The 25,767-nt window shown below is 45.5% G+C and overlaps 2 long non-coding RNA genes across 2 annotated transcripts in view; one reads left to right on the top strand and one right to left on the bottom strand.

Annotated features, from left to right (window-relative positions):
- LOC131277514 (uncharacterized) overlaps positions 1-5,389 on the bottom strand; it is a 66,096-nt gene extending 60,707 nt beyond the window's left edge. Inside the window, exon 1 of the long non-coding RNA XR_009184671.2 lies at positions 5,226-5,389. This is a non-coding gene — a long non-coding RNA (uncharacterized lncRNA). The remainder of the gene's footprint in view (positions 1-5,225) is intronic.
- LOC139438515 (uncharacterized) lies at positions 505-25,561 on the top strand. The gene is made up of 2 exons (XR_011648190.1): positions 505-590; positions 24,211-25,561. It is a non-coding gene; the product is annotated as an uncharacterized lncRNA (long non-coding RNA).
- Positions 25,562-25,767: the final 206 nt, after the last annotated feature.

Consider the following 25,767-nt stretch of genomic DNA (forward strand, 5'->3'; position numbering starts at 1 on the left):
AATAATTTTATCATGAAAATGAAAAGACAAGTCATTCCATGGGAGAAAACAATTGGAAACTATATATTCAATTAGGGTTTAATACCTAGACTATACAAAGAAATCCTAAAACTCAACAATACAATGAAAGAAAACCCAATTAAATATGGGGAAAAGACTTGTGTCTCCAAAGAGTATACACAAATGAACAGAAAGCACATGAAAAGATGCTTACCTTCATTAGCTATTATGGACATGCAACTCAAAACCAAACTGAAATACCATGTCACACTCACTATAATGGTGTTATTAAGAAACAGAAAATAAAAAATATTGGAGAGGATGTTGAGATATAGAAACAGCCATTCAATGCTGATGGCCAAGTAAAATGGCCACACAGCAGCAGTTGGACCTTGCAATATGGAGAATACATTCCCTTTGAAAATTCTGTGATGACCGGTTGCCATGGTTATCTCATGATGCACATAAGGCTCATGGTCCTAACTGTCACTCTATGCCCAGAGAGATTTGGAGTTGGTAGCAGGTGGAAAAGCTCCCAGCTTAGTTTCCACAGTACATAGAGATGGGAAATCTCAATTGCTGCTTGAGAGGTATGATCATATTGGCCTACATGATTAATTCAATCCCCAAAAAATTGGCAGGAAATTTTTCCACAAAATATGATTCACTTTTCTTCTGGTTTCTCCTCTCCAATTTGTCCTAAAGAGTTTTAGATGTGATTTATACTTTTCTCTTAATTCTTATTTTATATTTTAGATCCATCTATCAAGCTGGTTGCCTTAAAATGAGTCTCCCTTTAGAAAAATTTAGCATTTCTTATAAAGTTCTTTACCATTCACTCTCTTCCTCAAGACCATGTCTGTGTTAATGTTATTTTACTCAGCAGAGATGTAGTAAAATAATTATTGCAGAATATGGAGTGAATCTGGATTGGTAGGGACCAGAAAGGATGCATTTCATATGATGAGGTGTACTAAAGATGTTTTTAACACCCTTTTCAACCTCTATTCATCATTAAGTGTATATATAACTCAGTATACTTGGGGTATGTTAGTACCATTCATATAACTAGTTTTCCAAACCTAGCTATAAGAACTTGAGTTTCCAAATGTCAGTTTATAAACCAATATACATATTTCCTTTAATCCTTGGGGGTTATCCAAAATTTTCATTTTAAGAAGTTACCTACTGATTTTCTCACTGCCCTGTATGCTCTTCAATAGTAAGTATGGGGAAAATAGAATAATTTTTTTCCATTGTGTTTTACATTACAAAATAAGCTTCTTTAGATGTTGACCATAATAACACATATTAGACTTGTTAGTGGTTTCATGGTTTAGGAAGCTAGACCATAAGTAAGACAAATGTTGAACTTAAATGGAATGATTCCCTTCACTATCCTTTCTCACTAATGGATTGTCTATCTTTACCTAAAAGGGCATATGATTTTGCCAGATTTCATGGTGGGATTTCTGTGGGATAATAGCAGAGGGCGCAGGTAACTGAGTGCAGCCTGAGGGAGGGAGAAGAAGGGACATCCCTTAGTACATGAGCAATTGGGGCCCAAAGAAAGGAGGCTAGAGGTGATGAGGAAAGTCCTGGGTGGGGATAGCTATGGATTGGACTCTCTCCTCTGCCACTGCTTGTTCAGACTTGAGTGCAAGGAGAGCACATTCTCTGCAGAGCTCTCATGTGGCAGCTCTTTGTGAAAAGGTGGGTTCTGAGCCAGGATGGGAATCAAGCACACCACTGACCACTAGGAGAGATTACATGCCCCCAGGAAGGCTCTCATGAGACAGCTGACAGTGGGAGTATTTGGGGCACGATGTTCACAAGTTTTGTTATTCCCTGGTCCTTCAGAGGAACTCTATGAGAGGAAACCTGAGTCATGGTTTGGGTCAGAGAACTCACTTAGGCAGAAGGCAGGGTGAGGGTTTGAACCACTCTCTCTCCTGTAATAAAGTAGTTGGCAGGCCTTTCTCCACAGCTCCTGGGAGGTAACTTGTAACCCCAGAATCTGCTTAGTGGGGACACTGACTACATTTCCTGACTAGAATCATTCACTCAGCAGTGTTGTGACCACACAGGGTTGATGTGGGATCTCAGAACAGAGCACGTGTTCTCCTTGAGCTGTAAAGGATCACCCCACTGAGGGCTGAAAGTCAGTGTCCACCCACCCCTGTCCTGGAACCATCAGGCACCCACTCTGGAGGGAGGCACTAGCAAGTTTCTTGCAAATTCCTCCCAACATTTAATAAGTGAACTCTTCTGGGGCTTTTATGGCATATCGGGCATTTTTCTTAAGGATTTCCTTACATTTGCTTATTTTTAGTCTCATAATAAAACTAATAAGCAGGTCTGGCTAAAATCTTCAAAAGACAGCATGGAAAACTGGACACATAGAGTTTACATAATGTTCCCTGTTTTGGGTGGCCTCTGAATTAGATTTGAACACAGTTGACCATGCTTTTGGTCACTGTGCTCTGCTGCCTTCCTATGCTGTGTCATCTATATAAAGTACCCTACATCTGTCTTTTGGGTGTCTAAAGTGAACCCCAAACTACAACTTTTTTTGAAACCCACCTTTGACTCAAGTGGGACACCTGTGTAGACTGTAAATAAGGGATCACAGTGTGAACTGTAAATAAATTAATAATGATTTCCTACATTCATCTGTTGGAAGGATGTCACCTGAGAGTTCTGTTGTGATTGCCTTTCCCAGTTCTTGTCTCAAGCATGAAAAAAGAAAATTTCCTACCCAGTCCAAAAAATCTACTATCTGATAATCCCATTCAGTTGGAAACCTCAAAATCAGCATCTGGCCAAAGAAAAGGGAGTGTCCTCAAACATTCCCTAGAAAATATTCTGCAGACAGTACAGTAGAAATGCAATTATTTTATTGCATCAGTAATGTTGACTGTAGATACTAAGTATTCCATATTGAGAAAAACCTTTAAAAAGGTTAAACCATGATAGTTTTCTTAATTCACATGTGAAATTTTGCTTTTAGTAATGAGTCAGTAGTGCCACAACCACATAATTAAAAATGTAGTTACAACTAAAGTTGGTTCACATTTACTGGTAGATTGTATTTTAAGTTAATGTTTGGTCAGTCTATTTCTGAACATTAGTAGGAAGAGTTATCTTCTGAAAAAGTGCTGTGAGATTATTAAAAATCTGATATATTTTTAAGAGAAGTTTTAGATTCACATAAAAACTGTGGAGAATACAAACAGTTCCCACATATTCCCCTGCCACCCTCCCAGTCTAGAGCCAGCAGTTTCCCCTGTTAATAACTCTCATCACTGTGGCATGAACAATTGAAGGGACAGTATTGATACAGTGTTTTGGAGGCTCACTCTTCCTAATCCTCAGCTTTGTGCATTTTGACAAAGGCATATTGTCATGTACCTATCATGACAGAACATCAGTGGTTGAATTGTGTCCCTCCAAATTACACGGAGAAAACCTTGGTACCTGTGAGTGTGACCACTTTTGGAAATAAGATGTTTGCAAATGTGATTAAGATGAAGTCTACTGAATCAGGGTGAACTGCAATATAATACAACTTGTGCACTTACAAGAAGGGAAGAGACAGAGAGGAGAAGGCTGTGTGAAGATGGACCAACACTGGAGAAGAAGGCCAGGTGGAGATGAGGAAGAGAATAGAGTCATGCTTCCAGGAGCCAGGACACCTGGAGCCACCAGAAGCTGGAAGAGTCAAGGAATGGTTCCTAGCAAGGATCTTCAGAGAGAGACACAGAGTATGGTGCTATGGACACATTAATGCTGGACTTTTTGTCCCTAGAACTGTGAAGGTTTAAGTTTGTGTTCTCAAACCACCCAGTCTGTGGCAATGTATTATAGAAGTGCTAAGAAACTAAACACATATGTGCTGGGAAGTAATGTGCTGCTGTAACAGATACATGTGGAAGGCTCACAGAGGCTTCTAGGCAAAATATAGCTTCTGAGCACAGTCATGGGCGAAATTAGCCCAGATATTTCCAGCCTACCTATAGCCATGACTCTGCATTGAAGTTCCAGACTCCAGAAAGCACAAATGGACCTCATCAATGTGCCTCTCTGGATTGCTAAAGATGTGATACAAAAACCTACTGAAATTGTTGTATTCCACAATTTGGGTTTTCATACAAAATAGCAGCAAAAATAACGCATTAATAAGAAATTTAAAATGTATGCAGGACTGTATATTGAAATCTGATTGACCTACCCTCCATTTTCTTTAGCCCTCTAGGTTCTGTGTCTCAAGTAACAACAGTTAAGTTTTTGCACATCCTTTTGGATTGAGTAATTGAGTATTCATATAAAATTGACACTGTACCACAGTTTTCTAAGGGTTTTACCTATGTGTACTCATGGTCTTTTTTCCCTTTACTTTTAAGGAAATTTTAGATTACATGAAAGTTAAAGCAAAATTAGGTGGGATTCCCATATACCCCACCTCCACCCCCTCACACTTTACCCATTAAAAACATCTTTCATTAATGTGGGACATTTTTTATAAATCTTGAAGCACTGCTACTAACAATGGTCCATAGTTTCCAAGGTAAGGCCCACTGATGGGTTGCCAATTTCCTGGGGATATCTGCCCTGGCTAGAATGTCCAGATGTCTTTAGAGCCCTCAGGAACATTCCTGCCTGAGACATTATTTACTATGGCAGCCACAGAGATCCTCCTGTGACCTGCCTAAACTTTCCTCTGGAATGACTTCCTGACTCATATTGAAGTATCCTAGCCATAAACACTCATTTGTATTTAATATTCCCTCTCTTGGTCAAGGTCTTTTTACAATTTTACAAGAATGAAGTTCATAACTACCAGCATTAATATCAAGGGCCTAGCATATTGGTCTGTCCTCTTTTAGCTAGGTTCTGATGATGTATTGAAGATATTCTTGCCACTGTATTAGAAAATGTAGCAGGGCTCCAAGAATGGGAATTGAAAGTTTTGTTGGTTATTGTATGGGTTCCATCTACTGAGATAACACCCCATGACCATATGGACACATTCATAATCCCTAGAGGCATGCCTGAGGTGCACCCCTCCCCACACATCTGTCCCTCACTGTCACCCTGCACCAGCAGATCTCCCCTGCCATAGCTGTAACTTGTGCAGTTCAAAACCTCCCCATAAAGAAAGTCAAAAGTTTTTTGCATTGTGACTTTCATCACCTTAATATCTGTTATTTTTTATGTATACTTACAATTTCATCTGTATCTTCCCCCAACGTCTTATTTTTTTCACTTTATCTTCAAAGAAGCTTTAGGTTACAGAAATGTCACATCAAAAATATAGGGAATGAGCAGATGTGACTTAAATGTTTGAATGCCTGCTCTCCACATGGGAGGCCCCAGTATGATTCCCAATGCCTCCTAAAAACAAAGACAAACAAAAAGTAAATGAAAAAAGCAAACACACACACAAAAAAACAACTCAAAGGAACTGATGTGGCTCAGTGGTTGACTACTGGCTTCCCACTTACAAAGTCTGGGTTTCACTCCCTGGTCCTGGTACCTAAAAAAAGAGAGAAGAAAATAGAAGAATATATAGGTGATTCCCATATACTGCACCCCTTCCCATCTCATATTTATTCCTATTAGCAACATCATACATGAGTAGGGTTCATCTGTTACAATTAAAAAAAAAAACGGAAGCATTGCTACAAACTATGGTCAATGGTTTATGTTATGGTTTACACTTTGCATCATACTTTTATACATTTTCACACAATGTACAATCATCTGTATCCATCATTGCAAAATCACACAGAACAGTTCCAATGCCCTCAAAATGCCCTATGATCCATCTATTCTTCCCTCCATCTTCCCTCAGAACCTATGTTAGCCACTAAGTTTCAATTTTCCAAGAATAAGGTTCATAGTCTTATGCATTAATAATGAGGCTTTGACATACTGGTCTGCTTTTATTTGGCACTGCCCATGTACTCTAGAGATTCTTGCCCCTCTCTTTGAGTATATAGCAGGATTCCCAGAATGGAATTTTAATGTTTTCTCATTGTTTGTGGGTCTCCATCCACTGATATAACACCTTATGACAACATGAACACATTCATATTCCTTTGAAGCATCCCCCAGGGGCATCCTTTTCTGTATGCCCCCCTAGCACTGGTACACTGCACCAGTGACCTACCTGCTGTATTTGCCAAAAGAACATTCCCATCCTTGTAGTCCCAACACAAACCAACAAATCCCAAGTACACTTGTTCCTTTCTCCAAGACTTCCACAATTCCATACAGTCCAAATTAAATACCTCCACCCTGCTCACCCTTCCATTCCAGTTCCATCAACCCACTCATATCCCTGCATCACCATCACCCCATCCACTGCCAAACCACCCCTTTCTGCCTTATCATAGGCTCTGCCCATATTGAGCTTGGTTCACCACACTCAACTCCCTTTCTGTCTCCTTTAATCTATCTTCCGGAATCTCTGTGAGTCTCCTAAATAAACTTAGGTCATATCAGTGAGGTCAAGAAGTATTTGCCTTTAGTGACTGGCTTACTTCACTCAACATAAGGTCAAGATTCATCTATGTTGTCACATATATCAACACACCATTCCTTCCTACAGCTGAGTAATATTCCATTGTATGTATAAACCATATTTGCTTATCCATTAATTTGTTGCTGGTCACAATTCTTATGCATATATACCCAGTAGTGGGATTGCACAATCATATGGCAATTCTATATAACCCTTTTGAGCACTGCCAAATCATCCTCCAAAATGGCTGCACCATTCCACTTTCCCAGCAGCAGTTGAAGAGGGTTAGTCTTTAAGGAAATGGAGATACCATTTTTAATAAGTAGGGTGGCTAACATTTTAGAAAGAAACAAAACTAGAAAATAACAAATAGAGATGTGGATATGAGTAAACTGGAATCCCCATATATTGGTGATAGGAATCTAAAACAAAGCAGTCAATTCGGGAAATAGTTTGACATTCCCTCAAAAAGCTAAACCTAGAACTACTATATGACAGCTACCTACTAGGTTTATATATTAAAGAATTAAAAACAGAGGCTGAAAGAGGTACTTGAAACCAGTATTATTGCAGCATTATTTGCAATACCCAAAAGCTGGAAACTTTTATTGCAGCATTATTTGCAATACCCAAAAGCTGGAAACTTTCTAAATGAGTAAGTGTGCTCATTTAGAGGAATAAGTTTTTTTAAAGTGGTATATCCATACAATGGTATATAACTGAGCCATAAAAAGTATTGAAGTTCTGATACATACTACTATATGCATGACCCTTAAAAATGTACTGAATAAGGCAGGCACAAAAGTAAAACAGTTGGTGATTGCAATTATTTGAAAGCTAAGAAAAAGTAAATTCATAGAAACAGATAGATTAGAGTTTATTACCAGGGACTAGCAGAAAGTAGAATGGGCTTAATAGCTAATAACTACAGAGTTTCTGTTTCAGGTAATGAGAAAGTTTTGGAATTGAATGTTTGGTGACAGTAACAAAACACTGTAAATGTAATTGATTCAAGTAAATTGTACATGCTGTAAAAATGGGTAAACTGGCAAATTTTCTATAATACAGCTATCTCATTGAAAATTTTTAAAAAATCCTCTAGAATGGATGGGATATTCAAAGTCAACAAGGCTGTGAGGCTGAAGCAGTATTTCTTGAAGTCAGTGTGATACTGACAATTTCCTTGGACTTCAGAATAGGTTGGATATATATCATCATACTGTATAGTTTAGTACCACTTATACATGAACTATTTCACATTGACTTAGATTGTCTTCAGCTACAAAGCCAAGGATTCTATTCTGATTACATTCCACTCTTTCCTTTGTCTCTCTTTCCTACATGAAGTGTTTCTGGGTAGCTCCACCATCCTTGTTTGCACATTGTAGCCTCTTGTCTGGGCAAAGCAAAATGCCCTGAGTAATGCAGGAGCTGCACCCCAGTGTACTGATCATTACTCTGTGTCCCCCTAGCTCCCATGGAAGACCTAGTAGAGGAACCTTCTAGTGACAGGGTGGTTGAGGAGGTCCCATCTAATGTTGAGGTGAAGTCATCTGTTTTTGTCTAAGATAGAAATGTTCCTTTCTCAGATTTGTCCTTTTTTAAATTTGAGTACAGCACTTATTATATGATGGTATGAATTATAAATATTTTTAAAGATTAGACTACAGCATAATTATATTTTTTCTTCTCCTCCCCCAGCCCCACCCCCACCTCCATCCTACTGTTCTTACTGTCTGTGCCCATTCACTGTATGACCTGCATTTTTGTCTTGTCTTCTCATCTTTCTCCTCTAGGATTCACTAAGACTCGGTCCTGGGGACCTCTGATGTGGAGAAAGGTACCCTTTCACATGTGCCACATCAGTTCCTGGTCTCTGCTGCCCTTCACTTTGACTTTCCCCTTTGTTTCTCTTTTGTTGCATCATCATCTTACTGTGTGACTCACCTGAGCAGGCACTGGCTCACCACAGAGGCACTCAGCTCACCATGTGAGCACTAGCTCACTGCATAGGTACTCACATAGGCACTTGGCTTAACACATGGGCACTTGGCTTACTGTGTGGGCACTGGATCCCTTTACAGGCACTGGCTCAGCACATGGGCATTCACATGGACAATCGGCTCACCACATGGGCACACAGCTCACCATGAGGGCACTTGGCTCACTACATAGGCACTGGCTCACCATACAGGCTCACTTTCTCTTTTTCACCAGGAGGCCCCAGTGATCAAACCCAGGTTCTCCTATATGGTAGGTGGAAGCCTTATCACTTGAACCACATCTGCTTCCCTGAACTACAGATATTAACTGTCCGATCCAGTGGGGGCGGATTCCAGGAGCCTATGGGAAGAAGTGCAGCAGGGAACAAGAAGAATGGAGGCAAGACAGGATTCTGATCAAGCCTCATTTATTGGGGGTAGAACATGGGAATATATACTGAGGGAAGGAAATGTGTCCATGGGTGATAGGCTGGTCTTGTGGGTGGCAAGCGTCCAAGGAGGGAATCGGCTGAAAGTTCATGCCAGGTCTGCAGAATTTCACGCCTTGCACATGCATGCTGCTGTGGTTACCAGAGTTGTGGCGGGAAGGGGAGAACAAAGAAACAAGGAGGAAGAAGAAGGAAATGGCGGGGCAGGGCTGAGGTAGTTGTGAAATCTGCCCATGTTGTCTGAGGCTGTAAATAGATTTCACAGTGGGTGGCTCCCCACAGGTCCCCCTTCTCTGTTTAATATGTTAGGAACTGAAGTGAAGGACAGCTGGTGATGGCTCACGTTAGGGCAGGGCTTATGCTCAGTGGTGATGTATGGCTGCAAGGTGCTCCTGTACTGAGGGGGGCTGTGCCTGTCTTAGGTTGGGACTGCACCCACTAAGTGATCAGTCTTACCTGTCATTGGGAATTGTGGCAGCAAAAGGCCACGTCTGTCTTAGGTTGACTGATGGGTCAGCCCAGTTGCCCATCGTTGGCTAACCAGACCAGTGCCTCAGCGATAAATGACTTGCAAATATAACAAGCTATAACAGGGAGCTCTACACCATGCATGACATGCATGATGTACTGAGATTAGTGGGTGAGGCCACACCCACCCTGGTCTTGTTTGGCTAGAGCACCTGCTGCTCATTTGAACCACTAAACTCCTCACTGAAGCTGTTTTCCTTACCGAAGCTGTTCAGCAATATTAATTAAACAGAGAAGGGTTAGCTGCAATAGGGGCAGTTGTGACCATGGGCAGGGAGGACAGGCAAGGAAACGCCATTAGGGTACAGGTTGGCGATGAGGCAGCATAAGAGATTTGCATTTTCAAAGGTTGGTTGTTTGTTCTTCGGTCTGGATAGGCTGGTATTGACGAACAGCAGCAAGATACATCACGTGGGCAGAAATTTGCTTCATCCTTTCTTGGAGGAATTTAAGGAGGCAAGGTGCAAATGCAGAGATTAAAAGGAGAGTGATTAGGGGGCTGAGGAGTGGACCTAGCCATGTTATGAAGGGGGAGGTGAGCCAGGCAGATAAGGAGGAGGTTGATTGGGAGGGCAGTATTCCTTCCTGCAATTCTCACAATTTCTTAACATTTTGCTCAACAATACCAGATTCATTTATATAGTAGCAGCATTCCTCCTGGAGGAAAAGGCTGGTTCCCCCTTTTTTCAGCTGTAAGTTAAGGGCCCTGCAGTTTTGAAGGACTACTTGGGCGAGGGATGTTAGTTGCCACTGCAGAGAGTCAAGAGACTGTGCACTGGGTTCTAGGCTAATTTGTCATTCTTGTTTAAAGTACTGCAAGCTGATGAGGCCATGACCAAGAGCACCACCTGCCATGGCAGCTTCAGCGACTGAACCTGTGAGGCTAATTTTTTTACCAATATAGGGAGGAAAGCGGCTCTCTTTGACACAGATGCGGATAGTAAAATTTTTAGTTTGCCTTCTCCATAGTATGTTAGTTGCAGGGTAATGGCTACTAGGATGCAAGGCCTCATTTTTATAGAATAGAGCATTTTTGGGTTATAGTTAATTTTCTGACAATCATGAGTAGGATTCTTGGTTATGATTAAATTGTAAGAGGGAAACAAAGTCACAATAAACTGAGTATTACTATTTTTGAAAATAATTATGGCCTGATTTTTAACCTACATACAAAAAGGATGGTTACTAATGCATAAGGGTTGATAATCAAATGGTAATATGAGAGTATCGATTCTTTGTCTTTATAGGGTTTAATTGGCAATCAATTATCAATTGGTTTAGGGAATATATGGGTTTTATTCAGATATATATGAAAGAATGGATTTTTCCAGGTTAACACTGTAAGTAATGGGGGTTTAGGTATAAAGGCCTAATAAGTGTAATTACTGGCAGCTTCCTTATTACTTATGATCACCATCATCAGAAGTTGTAGAAGACTCCATCTCTTCATTCTGGGGTTTAATCCTTTTCAGAGATAACTAAATTTGTTTTCCATTTCTGAAATGATAAGCGCATAGCCTCACCCCCTTACTTTAATCCTACCTTTTTTCCATTCATTGCTTAAAATATCTTTCTAGAATATTGGTTGATCTTCATTTCCTGTGTCTACTGTAGATGTTTGACATTTTCCAGAGTGACATTCCACAGGTGTTAATGAATTATAAATATTAAGAAAATGCAAAGTAAATAAAGCTTTTGCTAATTCATCTTTTGGTGTCATAATACCATTATTTCCCCCTTTTTGTTTTAAAAGCATAGTTTTTAGGGTATGATGGTTGCATTCAACTATGGCTTGACATGTAGGATTATAAGGAATATTAGCAACATATTGAATACCATATTTTAAAAGGAAAGATTCAAAGGATTTACTAATGTAAGAAGGTGTATTATTAATTTTTAGAGGACATCCCATTACAGCAAAAGCAGACTATAGATGTGAATGAACATGATGCAACTGTTCCCTACTTTGAGCAGCAGTGTACATAAAATGAGAATAAGTGTCAATATAAAAATGAACATATTGTAGTTTACTAAAGGATGGTATGTGAGTAACACCCATCTGCCATAATTGATTAGGAGTCAGGCCTCTGGGATTAGTTCCAGCCTGAAAAGGTACCACTGTTAGTGGTCCACAAGTAGGACAAGCGTGAATAATTTTTGTGCCTGTAGTTTTGTTAACTTTTGATATTTATTTTGCAGGCCTTTAGCATTAATGTGAGTTAGAGCATGAGCACCTTGTAAACACCCTATTAACAAATCAGCTCAAGCATTATTTGCTGTCATAGGACTAGGCAAAGAGGTATGAGAGTGTATGTGAGTAATGTAAATAGGATGCTGTTTTAACCTGATGAGATGTTGCAAGTCAGTGAAAAGTTGAGATAACTTATTAGTAGCAAAGATATGAGCTGTTTCAATATGCTAAACAGTAAGGCATACATATTCAGAATTAGAGACAACATTCAAAGGTTCCTTAAATATTGTTAACACCTTAATGATGGCAGCAAGTTCAGTATGCTGAGCAGACATGAATGGAGTCTGCCAAGCCTGTTCTTTTCAAGAAGTAATGTATGCTGCTTTTTTATTACTATTACAATCAGTAAATACTGTACAAGATGGTTAGGCCATGCACATAGTCCTGAAAAGCACTGCAAAAGTTCATTGTTAGGTTTTTTATAGATAGAGGAATGCAGCTGGCTTGATTTGTGTAAGAAGACACTAAAGAAAGTCTTAGCAAGTTTTAAAACAAAGTGATAGCTGTGCTGGACTTTAACTTTTTGCAACAAACTAGCAGTGTTTGGGATTGCTGCATACTAGTGTTGTTACTTTAATCTATGATAAGAGGTTGTTTCTGTGACACATACTCTTTTATTATAATTAAAACCATGAATAACCACACTGTACTTCTCTTTAATATTATGCTGAAATATTGGTAACTTTATACACTTTTAAGCATTTATAGAAACCTTTTGTTCATACGACTTTAATAGAGGGTTTAAGGGAAGAAAAAACTTGTTAATTTTATAACACTGTAAAACACCTTTTATTTACTTATAACATATTAAATGAACTTAATTATTACTTTAATTTTTCTTTCAAGGTAAAAGAACAAATCTCTTATAATTAGTTTGGAATAAAAGGCTACTGTTCAGGATTAGGTTTTGAGAAAGCAGTTTTGAACATTATGTTCCTTTAAAAGAGATAAAACTTTCCTTTCTTGGAACACCGAGGAAATGATAAGCAGAAGAAGCACAAGAAGCTATTTTGGTAAGACAGACTTTCTTTGTATACTGATTATTGAGGATAAGAACTTTTACCAAAACAGATTAATGATGAGAGGCCTTGAGAAAGAATAAAAATTTTCAACTTTGCATCAGCATACTACTTGATACTAAAGCCTTTAAAATTTTATAGATAGACCCATCAAATCTTATTCAACTTTAACTATAAAATTTCCTTTTTCACGAACCTTCTGCACTTTTAGTGGTCACTCAGGTTTTGTTCCATATTTTACCCTTTCTTAATAACCAATCATTTTCTCTTAGGACAAAATTATCCTGTTTCCTTAATAATAAAAACACATTCCATATAGCCTACATACAAAGTTATCAAGCAAACTTTTTATAACATAATACCGTGAACACTAAACAAGCTTGTTAAAATAATGAACTTTTCTTTACTTTAAATATTTAGTAGCATGCAATATCAGAAACAGTTTCCTAAAAGCAAGTTGTCAAGGGAGGCTGGCTGCAGCCAAGCTTCCCTCTTATAAAATTACTTTTTATTATTATTATTATTAATTCAGGTTTGTTTAATAATGACCTTTTGGAAATAGCCACTTAAACACTTTAATTTAAATAATGCTTTATAAGACCTTTTATAATTATTTATAATTATAGTCTATAACATATAGACTATAATTATATCATTTTTAGACAAATTTTATCTTTACAGAACACATTCCCTTACTTAAAGTTATCACAATACCTTCTACAACTTGCCACATGCAAATTAAGTTTCAAGAGTTTATGAAAAATTAGCCATCCTACTTTAGGACAAAACACACCCCCTTGCAAAACCCATTAAATTTCAGCTAGCATTGCCAAACCCCCAACTCTTTAACATTCATTCAAGTTTTGCATCCCCCACACCACCCTGCAAAGAAAAACAAGCCATTCATTTCAGTCTAGGCAAGAACCATCCCCTATGAAAAGGCATAGTAATTTTGTTAATCAAGACTTACAATTTTTATCATTGTAGATATCTTATTAACATTTAAACTTATGTATTAATATAATTAACTTAACTATTAATATAAGTGCTTATTTAATTTTTAGCCATTTGAATAGAGCTCTTTTAAAAATTTCTACTAATTTATATTTACCATCCGGAGGTATCACAATATACACTGACACCGAATGAACAGACAGACAAACACAAAACAATTACAACACATTAACAGAAACATACAATTTATTTACAATTGACTCATAATTCTTACTTTCTTGGTATAGCTGCTTTTAAATCCTCTGTTATATATCACATCTTAGATTGTACCTTTTAAGATTTCTTCTGGAATTCATGTCACCTGTAATATGCAAGCTTGTGCTTGGAAACATTATTAGTTATCAGCAATCAATTAAAATAACTTGAGCAGCATAAATATAGTTAAGTTTCTATTTTGCAGTTTAGACAGACCATTAACACACATTTTTGGATTATTACTGTAAGACTATACTGAGACTTGAAGTTCTGGAGAAAACTATTGATTTAAAACTGAAAATTCCTTTTAGACCTTGATAAAAACTTGGTAGTAATTTTATTATCTTGGTTATGTAAGCCCAATCAGAATTAGCATGGAAACAAAACAAAACACAAATGTTGCCACATTTTTCTCTCTTTCCAGTGGCTTAACTATATTAGCCCTCACTTGCCCAGAGCTACATTGTCATGTAGACAGCAGGGAGTTTGAAGAGTTGTGAAAGGGATTGGCATTCACCGGAGCAAAGTTGATTGCCTCATAAGCTTGTTTGGGTTTTGGGGCCTGTAGCTGGCCTCACCTCCCATTTCCCTGATGGGGAGGGAGAGGTTGACCCTGCATGTCGGTTTGGGACCAACAGCCACTAGCCCAGTGCTGGCTGCAGCGGCAACAAGGACAGACTTTAGGGGCACTACTAGGCTTTTTGTTAATATCAGGGGTGGGACAGTCTTGGGTGAAATGGCCAGGATCAGTGCACTTAAAACAAGTTCTTATTTGCTGTGGCTGTAAAACCTCTTTTAAAGTGGCGGCCATAGCAAGGCCTTTTTGGTAGGCAGGGCCAATTTCAGAACAAAGCCTGATGTAACCAGACAAGTCCTCCTTCTTTCTATAAGGTCTAACTGTGGCCTGACAAGCTGCATTCGCATTTTCAAAGGAAATTTGCTTTACATAGTCTGTTTCTGTATTGGTATCACCAAACAGTCTTTCTGCAGCCATGCACAATCTGCCTACAAAATCTGAAAAGGGTTTCTCTGGCCCCTGCTTAATATTAGTGAGGGAGGAAGCAGGGTGTTCTTTTGTGAGCAACCTTTTGCAGGCCCTAAGGGCTGCAGTTTGAATTTGGGCAAATAGGCCAGGGTTATAATTCATATGCTGTACAGTGCCTTCATAATCTCCCGAGCCTGTTACAGAGCAGTGGGCCCATAGGTGGCGGTGGCAGTTTTAAGCTCTTTTAAAGATTTAAAGGGGAAAGTGGAATGCACACAAAGTATCTTCACCTCACCATCTGCCTCATTATCTGCCTCATTGTTTTGCCCCTCGGTTTGCCTTTCGGTGACTGGATATGCAAAAAAAGGGGGGGTTTTCACTGCAGGGAATGCCTGCCTGGGTGGCCTTTCTAAGCAGGTGCAGGTGGGTGGGAAGTTGATAAAAGGATTGTGGTTAAACTGCCTTTCTGCATTTATGGTGTTGTAATCCTTTTAGCTGCTGTAGCTCCTTTATGAGTTGTAAATGCTCCCTTCCTGTCGAAACCAGGGATAAACTTCTTTTAGGAAGGCAAAGAATTTAGAGAGTTCTTTAACATTAACCTTTACTCCTCTCATCCTAAGCGGGGCCTGCAGGCCGGACAGGAAAAGGGAACAATTATTAGAGGATGCCTGCCCCATCCTCGCCAGATCACTTACCGAGCCTTCAGAAGATAGGCAGTCTTCTGAAGGTCTCTTCCACCCAAGCTGATAGCTCAGGTCTTCTGCCCAAGCTGATGGCTTAGGACTTCCCCCCAAGCTGATTGCTCAGGTCTTCTACCCAAGCCGATGGCTTAGGTCTTCTCCCCAAGCTGATTGCTCAGGTCTTCCGCCCAAGAATTCTCAGGTCTTCCGAGTTCGCGTAGATCACCTGGCCAGGTTTTCTGTTGTGTCAGCCTATCATGAGTACTTCATTCCCGGCCCCACCCACATAGGGTGCCGCTTGTCTGATCTGGTGGGGGTGGATTCCAGGGGCCTGTGGGAAGAAGTGGGGGCAGGGGATGAGAAGAATGGAGGCAAGACAGGATTCTGATCAAGCCTCATTTATTGGGGGTAGAACATGGGAATATATACTGAGGGAAGGAAACGTGTCCATGGGTGATAGGCTGGTTTTGTGGGTGGCAGGCATCCAAGGAGGGAATTGGCTGAAAGTTCATGGCAGGTCTGCAGAATTTCATGCCTTGAACATGCGTGCTGCTGTGGTTACCAGAGTTGTGGCGGGAAGGGGAGAACAAAGAAACAAGGAGGAAGAAGAAGAAGGAAATGGCGGGGCAGGGCTGAGGTAGTTGTGAAATCCGCCCATGTTGTCTGAGGCCATAAATAGATTTCACAGCGGGTGGCTCCCCACAATTAACCACTCTTTGGGGGAAGGATAGTTGGGAGATACCTACCAAAAGATCTCAGACAATGGAAGTGCTAAAATGGCAGTGTTGTTTCATAAACCATATGGTAGTGGATTTATACTTGAGCACCATTATTCCTGATCAGATTAGGACTTTGCTAATTGCCATCAAAATGGATTTGAGAAACACATACTGCAGGAAAAGGTTGACTCCCAGAGTTAGTTGCCAGGCTTATTCATGGGGGCTTTGACTTTACTAGTGCTTCCTATATGTTTTTTATAAAATCACCATCTGAACAGACCCTATTTAACATCATAGTATCCTCATAGTTTTCTTTTCAACAATTGCAGGGGAACTCCAGAGCAAGTGAAAGAGTAGGTGTTCTGGGCTCATCCAATGTCTGATTAGAAAACAAATATAAAAGACTTGGGCTTCAAACTAGAGACTCAGGCTAATCACAGCATCATGGTGAGATGAGGATTAGGGGTATGATGAAGGGTTTCCATGGAGGAAATGTGCCCTTGTTACTACATTCTGTGGTAATGGCTGTGATCTCTCTAAGTTGTGCAAGTTTTGCATGCAAGGGGGTTTGCAGGTACTCTAGTTTTAGTTTCTGTGGTGTCATTTTTAGTTTGCCTCTGAGCAAAAGGGGTGACCATAAGCAGCTCCCTAGATGTTAGGTGCCATTTACACTGGACAATTACCAGGGACAGTTTTCTCAAATACAACCCATCACCACAGCATGCTCTAGGTATATGACCTTGTTCTGTCCTCACCACAGCTGGATCTGGGGTTTGCTTTCTATGATGGCAAAAAGATGTAAAAGTGAGGTCCAGATGTGAACCCACACTCTTGCACTGCTAAAGGGAAGGTCATAAATGTGAACTCAGCCATGTGTCATGATACTGTGACCTACAGACATGAACTTACCACACAACCATATGCTTGCTAGAAACCATGCAAGAGAGTTCTAGCACATGTGTATGTACCTACACCCAAATTACCTGGGCCTACAAAGAGAACAAAACTGCCCATCATTATAAAGTAGCCTCCATAGTCACATGGCCTAGGGAAGCTAGCTGTCCAGAATATTACAGACATTGGCATAGTTATTAGTACCCAAAGCACACAGTACTCCCACATGCAAATGAGCAGCTCAAAATTCTGAGTTGTGTGGCAATGCATAGGATAACATGGTCAATCCTAAGAGGGCTGAGGACACAGCTCAGCAAGTCACCAAAAGCAGACAGGCAGGAAGTGGCTGTGGCTCAATCAGTTGGGCTCCTGTCTACCATACAGCATGAACCCAGGGCCTCTTTGTAAAGGCAGGCTCAGCCACATGCTGCAGAGAGCTACTGGCCCAGGCGCCATGGAATGCCACTGGCCCGCAAGCACTGCAGAAGGTCTCCAGGCCCACAAGCACCATGGAGCACCAAGTCAGCAAGGTGACACAACAAAAAGGGAGACAAGCAAAAAAAAACACAGAAGAGCATGCAGCAAATGGACACAGAGCAGACAGCAAGCAAGCCACAAAGCGGGGGGGGAGGGGGAAATAAATAAGTAAAAATACAGACTCAGAAGAACACATTGTGAATGGACACAAAGAACTGAGAGCAAGCAAAAAAAAGCTGCAAAGGGGTGATTAAAAATACATATATATTAAGAAAAAGCATTGAGAAGACAATACAGTGCATTTGATAATATCATCCTAAATGACACCATAGATGCTCGAATCATGAGTCAACACAATACTGTCACTGAAAATAAGAACTCAGGAACATCATCATTCTCAACCTGGTTTCTAAAACCCTTCTTGAAACATTCTTAAACAGCTGTCTTTATGGGTGTTGGCACTCAATCTAGGCAGCCCTCCATAATGAGCATCCCAGAGTTGATGGCCAATAATGAAAACAATATTTCAATGAATTAACAAAGGGGGCTGCAAAAAAAGACTGGAAGAAAATCCATATGATTAATAAGCAGTGACATTTAAATGGTAATATTTTAGATCATCAATCTTCTACAATTGATTATCTTTATTACAATATGATACTGATAAATGCAATGGAATGTACAATGTAGACTGGAATCTAGACCACCAAAAAAGAGTTGCTTTTAATCAAGTGTGTCCCCTGCTCCCACCCTGCCTTTCGCTTCCTTATACTTTGCCCGCCTGTTCCTTGTAACCTCCCTGTATTATGGCCCTTCTCAGCAGCAGTTTGTGCTGCTGCCTCCCTCTGCCCCTCCTCCCAGCCACTGTTATCTTCCCCCTCCCAGCCGATCGCTGTTCTCCCCGCCTCATTTCAACTGCCCTCATCCCGGATCCGCCCCGGCACAACCTCGGAAACAACCCCCTCTGCCATCAATGGCTTACGTCATAAACCACAGGTCCGCCCTTGCCTCTGCAGCCAATCCTCAGCTGCCCCGCGGACATGCCCCTCCCACAACCTCCCCGCCTCCATGACACTATAAAACCTCATGTACTTCCCGAATAAAATCAGACCTGCGCATAGACCTCGTCTCCGTGGTTTTTCTTCCATCGAACCGCGCATCCCCACCAAGCCTTGAGCCGCCCGCTGTCGCCCCGGTCCGGCCGTGGCGTAGGCCCGATCCCCGGCAGCGACTCACCTGCAGCGACCTGCCTGCAGCGCCGCAGCGGCGGCCACAGGTGGCGCCCGAACAGGGACCACCGCACAGGGACCACCGCTCCCTTCTGTATGCGGTGGAGCGACATCTTCGCATTCCTGTTTGGCCGGCCAGCCGCTCGATCTCCCGCACGGGACCCATCACCGTCCTCCCGTGCCGCCGCTCAAGGTAGGGACTCTCCGGCGCTGTTCCCTTCCTCTTCGCTGTCCCAGCCCATCTGTGAACCTAACCCGGCCCTCAGCGACAGCGAGTCTACCCCCCTCCTGAACCCTCCGTCACAATGGGAGCTTCTCTCTCGTCCCGCCAAGTCCCTCAAGTACGTTTACTCGCGGCCCTTTTAGAAACTCACCACGTGAAGGTCTCTCTCTGTCAGCTACAGTGGTATTGGGACCTTCTCCTACCCTTTAACCCTTGGCTCGCCACCTGTGCTCTCTGGAGCCCAGAGACCTATGAACGTCTAATTCAGCGGGTGACGTCCGCTATGGAGCATGATCGCAAGCAGTTTCCCCCTGGCCTTATCCCGACCCTCGTCGCTATCCGCGCCTGTCTCCAAGGTGTGCCCTCCCCTGCCTCCGCTCTCGCCTGTGAGCCTAGCCACCCTCTCACCTGCAATCCTGATGGAGACGATGATACTCGTTCTCTGTCCGCCCAGCTAGAGGCCGCGCTTGAACTGGATCCCCCCACAGCCTCCGATCCGGACCCCAACCAACATGGCGACCCTCCGCCTTTCCCCCCCCACCGCGTCCTGCAAACAATGCCAACATGGCGCACCTCCTCCTTCTTCTTCCTCGGCGCCCTCTTCCCGCCTTTACCCACCTCTTCCTGTCTCGTCGCCATCCGGTCCCGTCCCGGATGCCTGCCGATCGCCATTTTTGGCTAAACCGGCAGAGCCTCCGGTGCCATCTTGGCCTGTACCTGGAAATGACGTGGCCACTCCTCCATCTTGGCCCGAGGCCAGAAGTGATGTCAGGCATGACGTCACCGTGCCGCCATCTTGGCCAATCAGAAACACCGTTGCCGCCGCGCCCTCCTGGCCGGCGCCCGGTGGCACCGCCAATGCCTCACCTCCATGGCCCGCTTCACCTCCCGCCTGCCCCAGCAATAGCGGGAGCATCGGGAATCCTCCTCCACCAGCGTACGACACCGCCTTTCTCACCTCCCCCACTCCGCCTCTGGCTCAGATGTTCCCCCTCAATCCCGCTCGCACTCCGCAGAGCCCACAAGCGTGGGTCCCCTTTTCCCCCAAAGACATCCAAATGCTCCGCAACGCGATAAAAGAGGATGGCCTTGCCAGCCCTCATGCCCAAGACCTTCTCGAGCGTATGGCCATCCCTCGCTGCATCCCCTACGACTGGATCTCCCTAGCCCAAGCGGTTCTCTCCCCCGGGCAATTCATTGACTGGCGAGCCCATCTCTGTGTCCTGATCGACAATCAGATTGCCGACAATGCTCGTCAGGGTGTGCATTACCCTGCAAACGCATTTCTCGGGTTCGGCCCTTACGGCGATCCCAGTGCCTACACTGCCACCCCGCCTGGGTTTTTCCTCCAGCTCCGTGACTGTGTTTTCTGAGCCTTCCGTTTGTGCGCCGCGGCCGCCCCAGAGCCCCTCATGAAGCTTTTCCAAAAACCCGAGGAGCCGTTTAACGAGTTCGTAGCTCGTGTGCAGGCTGCTGCAGAGAGGTGAGTTGTCGGCAACGCAGCCCGTGAGTCCTTCGTTAAGGACATCCTGCAGGAGGGGGCTAACCCAGCTTGCAAAGCCATCATTCGTCCCCTTCGTGACAAGCCGCTCCAAGACTGGGTCCTCGCATGCTCCGGAGTTTCTGGGCAAGCATCTGCGCTTGCAGCGGCTATTGTCGCGGCAGTCCAAACAACCAACACCTGCTTCCGCTGCGGCAAATTGGGCCACTTCGCTCGTGAGTGCCCCAACCTTCCGGCTCTGCCGCAACCCGTAGTCCAGCCTATGGTGCCACCACCGGGCCCTGTTCCTGCCGCCCGGCCGCCCTCCACCCCCTGCCCGCGCTGTGGAAAAGGGTATCATTGGGCTCGCGATTGCCGTGTTCCGAGACAGCCTTTAAACGGGCAGCGGGGCAGGCCTCAGCCCCGCCATCAAGAGGCTCCAGTCGCCCCGTGCCAGCCCCGCCCATAGGCATCCACTGGTCCGTTCCCATGTCACCCGCTTTGCAGCCGCGCCTCACCATCAAGGTCAATGGAAAGTGGATGGACGGCCTTCTTGACACCGGTGCCGAAATCTCCTGCATCCCACTCTCCCAAGCTCGTGACTTCCCACTCACAGCCGGACCCATCGTCGTAGGCGCCACAGGCCAGTCCTCCTCACAACAGGCGGCTGAAGATCTTACCTGGCATGACACCGATGGACGGTCAGGGTTCTTCCGTCCCCTGGTTCTCAGGGATATCAAGCAAGTCCTTTGGGGGCGCGACATTCTTCACCAGTCAGGTGCCGTTCTTTTTACTTTGCAGCCATCGCTGCCCCCCCAATAGTTTTGGCCATTGCTCGCGTTCGACCTCCAGCACCCGTTCCTCTGCAATGGGACACAGAGGAACCCATTTGGGTGGAGCAATGGCCCATGACTGCCCCAAAACTAGCTATTCTTCAGGACCTCGTGGAAGAGCAGCTCCGTGCTGGCCATGTTGAGCCCTCCACCAGTCCATACAATACTCCCATTTTTTTCATCATCAAAAAATCTGGCAAGCCACGCCTCCTCCACGACCTGCGAGAGGTTAACAAGCACATCAAACCCATGGGCTCTCCTCAGCCCGGCATGCCTCACCCGTCAGCCTTCCCGCGAGATTGGTATGTGGCAGTCCTCGACATCAAGGACTGCTTCTTCTCTATCCCCCTGCATCCGGACGACCGCCCACGGTTCGCCTTTACTGTTCCCCAGCCCAACCACCACCGGCCTGCCAAACGGTATCAGTGGAAAGTCCTCCCCCAGGGCATGAAGAACAGCCCTGCCATCTGCCAGCTGTTTGTGGCTACTGCTATTGAGCCCTTAACCTCCGAGGCCACTATCGTGCATTACATGGATGACATCCTTGTAGCCCATCCGAGCGAGCCAAAACTACAAGCTATAGTTGCCAGTCTTCTCTCCAATCTGGAAGATATCAGTCTTCAGATCAACATAGAGAAAGCCGTTTTCCACCCACCATTTCAATTCTTGGGCTTTGAAATCTCGGAAACGGTCACGCCCATGGTGCCGCTTATAAACGTCCCCAAAACCATGACGCTCCATGATCTCCAACAGCTTTGTGGCCAGCTCAACTGGCTGCGCCCGTCGCTGCCAGTCACCACACATCAGCTGCAGCCTCTGTTCCAGCTTCTTCAGACCACTGGCCCACCATCACAGGCACCCACAAAGAGGGTCACCCTGTCGTATGAAGCAGAGTGCGCCCTGAGCTGTGTCAACTCTGCCCTAATGGACTGCTTGCTCCAGCGAATAGACCCAGACAAGCCATTTGCAGGACTCGTCCTTCCCACCCGTGGGACCCCCACTGGCCTCATCTGGCAGGACGGTCCACTCCTGTGGGTCCATTTAGCCAAAAGCAAGCTTCGCAAAATCACCCCCCAATCCGTCCTGTTCGCGCAGCTCGCCATCGCCCTTGTTGAGCGCTCCACCCACCATTACGGGCGTCATCCAGATGTCATCATTTGGCCCCTTACAACTCAGCAGGTCATTCACTTGCTAAAGGACTCCAGAGATATGCAGGCACTGTTCCTCCTATTCTCCGGCCCATTCGATAATCACTTCCCCCAGCACCGCCTCATACAAGGCCTCAGCACGCTCCCCGTCGCAGCTCCTGACCATTTCCCGTTCCCGTCCTCCAAGCCACTCCCCAACGCCGCCATTGCCTTCACGGACGCCTCCAAGCACTGCCTTGCTATAGTCCTCTACAAGCCCAACTCCACACAACCCCTCTGCCACACCCACCGACATAGCAGCTCTGTCCAAGTGGCCGAATTGAAAGCCGTCACTCTGGCTCTCCAATACCTCCAGGACCAGCCAGTAAATATCTTCATGGACAGTCTCTACTGCCTGCAGGTCTCTCGTATCCTTGCCTTTGCGGCCTTCCTGCCGCCTGCTAGCATTGGCAACCGGGACATCAACCTGGCCTTAGCTGATCTTCAACTCCTCTTAGAGAGGCGGCGACAACCCTGGTTCATTGCCCATGTTAGGAGCCACTCAGGCCTCCCAGGCCCCTTGGCTCACGGCAACCATCTCGCTGACCAAGCGGCCCAAGGTGCTTCCATCAATGCCCTCAGCCCCGCAGCTGCCGTAGGAGACATTATCAACCAGGCAAAGACCTTGCATGTGCGCTTCCATCTTGGTGCGCCCGCCCTCCATCGACTCCTCCCAGAACTTCCCATCGAGACATGCAAACATCTGGTGCATGCATGCCGCTCCTGCGCACCTTTGCTGCCCCTGGGGCCACTCCAGCCCCAAGGTGTCAACCCGCGCGGATTGTGGCCCAACTCTAGATGGCAATTAGATGTCACACATGTCGCTTCCTTTGGCCAATGGAAGTTCCTTCATGTTGCCATCGATACGTTTTCACACCTCTGCTATGCCGTCGCCCTCCCGGGAGAGTCTGCCAAGTATGCCACTCAAGCGCTCCGGGAAGCCATCCTCTTCATGGGAGTCCCCTGGGACATAAAGACAGATAATGGCCCCGCCTATCGCAGCGCCGCCTTTGCCGAGTTTGTGAAGCTCTACAACATCACCCACCACTTCGGCATCGCATACAACCCGCAAGGCCAAGGACTTGTTGAAAGAATTCACCAAACCCTCAAGATCCTCGTCCAGAAGACTAGAGAGACTCAACCCCACCTCACCCCACGTGAAACAGTCACGCAAGTGCTCATCCAGCACAACCTGATGACCTTTGACTCTGAGGGGCTTTCGCCCGTCCACAAGCACTGGGGGACCTCTTACCGGCCCACTCCGGCCCCTCTCGGCCTCTGGCACAACCCGCTCACTAGCAAGTGGACCGGACCAGCGCCCCTTCTCACCCAAGGGCGAGGATTTGCCTGCGTCTTCCCGGAATCCGCACCCCAGCCTGTCTGGATCCCTGCTCGTCTTGTTAAGCCCTTCACTCCACACGGCCCTGCCGACCTTCCACCTCCCGACCCCCTTCCCCCTGATGATTCCCCCCTGCCGTAATGATGGCCCCTCTCCGCACCTCACCCCCCCGTGAGGTTTTTCTCCTCTTGTCATTGCAGATGACGCCTCCAGTCACCCAGTCGAGCCCGCCTGAGTCTGCCCCTCCTGCGCCATCACCCGCAGGGACCACGCCAGCTCTCTCCCGCCGCGAGCGACGTCGACGTCGTCTTCTTGTCCACCGCTTGAGCCGTCTCTCCCTCGAAGATGCCTCCATCGAGCAGCAAATTCTCCAGCTTCTCCGTCGTGCTCGCGCCTCCCCTGCCCCGCGCCCTCCTACCATTCCCCCCCCTACACCTTCTCATCATTATGCTCTCCTTAGCCTCCTCAGCCCAGGCCACACCCCTTTGGGCCGCCCTTCTTCAACCGCCTGGTTTCCTCTTTCTCTCCCCTCACTCCCCCACCTTCCCCACCATGTACTCCCCCAACTGCGACTTCCTCCCAGAAAGCTGCGACCCCCTCGCCCTTCCTGTCTCCTCGTCGTTGCCAAATGTCTCCATCCCTATTCCCCTCGACGCCTTGCAGTTCGTCACCAACCTTTCCCTGTGCGTAAACCCGCGCAATAACTCGTGCCTTTTTCTCACCAACGCCACTCTTCTTGACCTCTCCCCCACCTCACCCCTCAACGTCAACTCCTCCTTCAACGCCTCCGCTCTCAATGTCACGGGTCCCTGGCTTTTCCCCACCAACTCCGCCTAGTCCTCTCCCAAAGCCATCCCCTTCCCGAGGAGGCCCGGCATGCCCAGGTGTGGCTCACGGAGGTGGCAGGAGGCGGCCATCGATAGGGCCCATCGTGGTCACCTCGAGCTGCGGGTACGGGTTCTCTGCCCTCCGCATGGGGAATTGGGCATTTCAGCTGCCCTCCCCTCTGCTCACGCCCCCCTCATGCCCCCATGCCCCCTGCCGGTAGCCCCTCCTCGTTCCTTTCTCTCCTATTTCCCCTCCTCTCACCCCCCTCATCTTTCCTCCCCACAAAGTGTCAATCCCACAAAACCTATGCATTCTTATTTTTGAAAGAGGGAGCAATTGTCCCCTGCTCCCACCCTGCCTTTCGCTTCCTTATACTTTGCCCGCCTGTTCCTCGTAACCTCCCTGTATTATGGCCCTTCTCAGCAGTAGTTTGTGCTGCTGCCTCCCTCTGTCCCTCCTCCCAGCCACTGTTATCTTCCCCCTCCCAGCCGATCGCTGTTCTCCCCGCCTCATTTCAACTGCCCTCATCCCGGATCCGCCCCGGCACAACCTCGGAAACAACCCCCTCTGCCATCAATGGCTTATGTCATAAACCACAGGTCCGCCCTTGCCTCTGCAGCCAATCCTCAGCTGCCCCGCGGACATGCCCCTCCCACAACCTCCCCGCCTCCATGACACTATAAAACCTCATGTACTTCCCGAATAAAATCAGACCTGCGCATAGACCTCGTCTCCGTGGTTTTTCTTCCATCGAACCGCGCGTCCCCACCAAGCCTTGAGCCGCCCGCTGTTGCCCCGGTCCGGCCGTGGCATAGGCCCGATCCCCGGCAGCGACTCACCTGCAGCGACCTGCCTGCAGCGCCGCAGCGGCGGCCACACAAGTGGAAATTCCTGTGGAACAAATGGTAAATGTAGCATCAGTACATGTG

The sequence above is a fragment of the Dasypus novemcinctus genome, unplaced genomic scaffold (genome assembly GCF_030445035.2).
Source record: "Dasypus novemcinctus isolate mDasNov1 unplaced genomic scaffold, mDasNov1.1.hap2 scaffold_123, whole genome shotgun sequence".
Taxonomy (NCBI): Eukaryota; Metazoa; Chordata; class Mammalia; order Cingulata; family Dasypodidae; genus Dasypus; species Dasypus novemcinctus.